Below are 4684 nucleotides of genomic sequence, written 5' to 3'. Positions count from 1 at the left end.
ACTATTATATATTGCTGGAAAGCTCTGGATGTCTACTTTCCAACGCCGTTGAGAGCGCGCCAATTGGAGTTCTGTAGCTCCAGAAAATCCATTTCGAGTGCAGGGAGGTCAGATTCCAACAGCATCAGCAGTCCTTTTGTCAGCCTTCTTCAGAGTTTTGCTCAAGTCCCTCAATTTCAGCCAGAATTTACCTGAAATCACAGAAAAACATACAAACTCATAGTAAAGTCCAGAAATGTGAATTTAACATAAAAACTAGTGAAAACATCCCTAAAAGTAGCTTAAACTTACTAAAAACTACCTAAAAACAATGCCAAAAAGCGTATAAATTATCCGCTCATCACCTAGTTTACTAGTTTAGTATAAATAGCACTTTTTACTATTGTATTCATATCTTTAGATCATTTTTGAGACTATCTTTGGATCAATTTTGATCTCTTGATCACGTTTTGGAGGCTGGCCATTCGGTCATGCCTGGACCTTCATCACTTATATATTTTCAACGGTGGAGTTTCTACACCTCATAGATTAAGATGTGGACCTATGTTGTTCCTCATGAATTAATGCAAAGTACTATTCAATTCATGCTTATTCTTGTTCTAAGATATTCACTTGTACTTCAACCTTATGGATGTGATGATCCATGACACTCATCATCATCCTTCCTTATGAACTCGTGCCTGACAACCACCTCCGTTCTATCTGCGAGAGCTTAAGTGTGTGTCTCTTGGCCTCCTAGTTCACGGCGCATGGTTGCCTCTCCTGACAACAAAGCCTTCCATTCTGTGAGATCAGAGTCATCGTGGTATAAGCTAGAATCAATTGGCAGCATTCTTGAGATCCAGAAAGTCTAAACCTTGTCTGTGGTATTCCGAGTAGGATCTGGGATGGGATGACTGTGACGACCTTCAAACTCGTGACTGTTGGGTGCAGTGACAGTGTGCAAAAGGATCAATGGATCTTACTCTGACATGATCAAGAACCAACAGCTGATTAGCCAGGCGAGAAACCGTAGCGGACATGTTTTCACTGAGAGGACAGATGGTAGCCATTGACAACGGTGATCCACCAACATACAGCTTGCCATAGAAAGGAGTATGAATGATTGGATGAAGGGCAATAGGAAAGCAGAGGCTCAGAGGGAACAAAGCCTCTCCATACGCTTATCTGAAATTCCCACCAATGAATTGCATAAGTATCTCTATCCTATTTTATGTTTTATTTCTCTTTTTATTATCAAAACCTCATAAGCATTTGAATCCGCCTGACAAGATGACCATAGCTTTCTTCAAGCCGACAATCTCCGTGGGATCGACCCTTACTCACGTAAGGTATTACATGGACGACCCAGTGCACTTGCTGGTCAGCTGCGCGGAGTTGTGAGAGAAGTGTGAACTCACGATTTTGATTACCAAGTTTTTGGCGCCATTTTCGGGGATTGTTTGAGTTTAGACAACTGACGGTTCATCTTGTTGCTTAGATTAGGTAATTTTCTTCTTGTTCTATTTTCAAAAATCTTTCAAAAATTTTTTTTTCTAATTTTCGAAAATTTTTCAAAAAAAATTTAATAAAATCATAAAAACCAAAAAAAATTTTGTGTTTCTTGTTTGAGTCTAGAGTCAAATTTCAAGTTTGGTGTCAATTGCATGTTTTTATTTTTCTAGCATTTTTCGAAAACTCATGCATATGTTCAAGTTGTTCTTGATCTTCAAGTTGTTCTTGATGATTGTCTTTGTTTGGTCTTGTGATTTTCTTGTTTTGTGTCTTTTCTTGTTTTTCATATGCATTTTCGAATTTTTAGAGTCAAAAGTTTAAAAATTTCTAAGTTTGGTGTCTTGCATGTGTTTCTTTTATTAAAAATTTTTCAAAAATATGTTCTTGATGTTCATCATGATCTTCAAAGTGTTCTTAGTGTTCATCTTGACATTCAAAGTGTTCTTGCATGTTTTCTTTGTTTTGATCTTAAATTTTCATGTATTGAGTCATTTTGTTGTGTTTCTCTTTCTTCATTAAAATTCAAAAATAAAAAAATCTTTTCCTTATTTCACTCATAAAATTCAAAATTTTGGGTTGACTTAGTCAAAGATTTTTAAAATTTAGTTGTTTCTTGTTAGTCAAGTCAAAATTTGAATTTAAAAATTCTATCTTTTCAAATCTTTTTCTAAAATCAAATCTTTTTCATTTTTCTTCTTAATATTTTTTGAAATTTTAAAAATTGATTTTCAAAATCTTTTTCTTATTTTTATTTCATATTTTTGAAGACCTTGCTAACAATTAAGGATTTGATTCAAAAAATTCCAAGTTTATTACTTTCTTGTTAAGAAAGGTTCAATCTTTAAATTATAGAATCATATCTTTTAGTTTCTTGTTAGTCAAGTCATCAACTTCAATTTTCAAAATCAAATCTTTTTAAATTTCTTTCTCAAATCTTTTTCAAAATAGATTTCAATCATATCTTTTTCAAAACTTAATTTCAAAATCTTTTTCTAACTTCTTACCTTTTCAAAATTTATTTTCAAATCTTTTTCAATTAAATACTTTTCTCTCTCTAATTTTCAAAAACCACTAACAACTTTTTCAAAAACCTCTTTAATTAACTAATTGTTTTAAACTCTTATTTTATTTTATTCCTTTCTTAATTTTTGAAAACTAACTAACATTTAAAATAAAAACAAAAATATTTTTCCTTTTATTTTATGTAATATTCGAATTTCCCCTCTCTCTCATCTCTTTCTATTTATTTATTTATTTACTAACACTTCTCTCCTTTTTAAAATTCGAACCCTCTCTCCCTCTCTGTGTTCGAATTCTCTTTATTCTCTCTCTACCGCATTCTTCTATTCTTCTCTTCTTCTACTCACATAAAGGAATCTCTATATTGTGACATAGAGGATTCCTCTTCTTTTCTGTTTTCTTTTTTTCATATGAGCAGAAACAAAGACAAGGATATTCTTGTTGAATCCGATCCTGAACCTGAAAGGACTCTAAGGAGGAAGCTAAGAGAAGCTAAAGCACAACTCTCTGGAGAGGACCTGACAGAAATTTTCAAAAAAGAAGAAGACATAGCAGCCGAAAATAACAACAATGCAAGGAAGATGCCTGGTGACTATGCTGCACCAACTTACAACTTCTATGGAAGAAGCATCTCAATTCCTGCCATAGGAGCAAACAATTTTGAGCTAAAGCCTCAATTAGTTTCTCTACTGCAACAGAGCTTTTCCCCTTTGCTGTGAGAGACAGAGCTAGGACATGGTTGGACTCAGAACCTAGAGAAAGCCTAAACTCTTAGGACAAGCTAGTCAATGCCTTCTTAACCAAATTTTTTCCACCTCAAAAGATGAGTAAGCTCGGAGTGGATGTCCAAACCTTCAGACAGAAGGAAGGTGAAACCCTCTATGAAGCTTGGGAAAGATACAAGCAATTAACCAAAAGGTGTCTTTCTGACATGTTTCTAGAATGGAGCATCATATGTATATTCTATAATGGTCTGTCTGAGTTATCCAAGATGTTATTGGACCACTCTACTGGTGGATCTCTTCATCTGAAAATGCCTGCAGAAGCCCAGAAACTCATTGAAATGGTTGCAAATAACAAGTTCATGTACACTTCTGAGAGAAATCCTGTGAATAATGGGGTGACTCAGAAGAAAGGAGTTCTTGAGATTGATACTCTGAATGCCATATTGGCTCAGAACAAAATATTGACTTGGTAAGTCAATATGATTTCTCAGAGTCTGACTGGATTGCAAGCTAAAGATGCCTCCTCTACAGGAGAAGCTTATGACCCTGAGAATCCTGCAATGGAAGTGGTGAATTACATGGGAGAATCCTATGGAAATACCTAGAATCCTTCATGGAGGAATCACCCAAATTTCTCATGGAAGGATCAACAGAAGCCTCAACAAGGCTTCAATAACAATAATGGTGGGAGAAACAGGTTTGGCAATAGCAATCCTTTCCCGTCATCTTCTCAGCAACAGACAGAGAATTTTGAGCAGAGCCTCTCTAGCTTAGCAAACATAGTCTCTGTTCTATCTAAGACCACCCTCAGTTTCATGACTGAGGCACGGTCCTCCATAAGAAATTTAGAGGCACAAATGGGTCAGCTGAGTAAAAGAATCACTGAAATTCCTCCTAGTACTCTCCCAAGAAATACAGAAGAGACTCTAAAAAGAGAGTGCAAGGCCATTAATACAACCAAAATGGCCGAACCTATAGAAGAGGAGGAGGACATGATTCACAGTAAGGAAGACCTCATGGGACGTCCACTAGACTACAAGGAGTCCCCTGTTGTGGAACCACAAGAATCTGAGGCTCATCTAGACACCATAGATATTCCACTGAAATTACTATTACCATTCATGAGCTCTAACGAATATTCTTCCTCTGAAGAGGACGAAAATGTTATTGAAGAGTAAGTTGCTCAATATCTAGGAGCAATCATGAAGCTGAATGCCAAATTATTTGGTAATGAGACTAAGGAGGATGAACCTCTATTGCTCATCAATGAACTAAGTGCATTGGTTCAGCTGAAGTTACCTCAAAAGAAAGAGGATCTCAGAAGGTTCTTGATACCTTGCACCATAGGCACCATGACCGTTGTAAAGGCTCTGTGTGACCTAGGATCAAGTATCAACCTCATGCCACTCTCTGTAATGGAGAAACTAGGGATCTTTGAGGTACAA

Source organism: Arachis duranensis, chromosome 9 (genome assembly GCF_000817695.3).
Source record: "Arachis duranensis cultivar V14167 chromosome 9, aradu.V14167.gnm2.J7QH, whole genome shotgun sequence".
NCBI classification, from domain to species: domain Eukaryota; kingdom Viridiplantae; phylum Streptophyta; class Magnoliopsida; order Fabales; family Fabaceae; genus Arachis; species Arachis duranensis.
The sequence above is the reverse complement of the archived record's forward strand: the minus strand, read 5'-3'. Positions refer to the sequence as shown.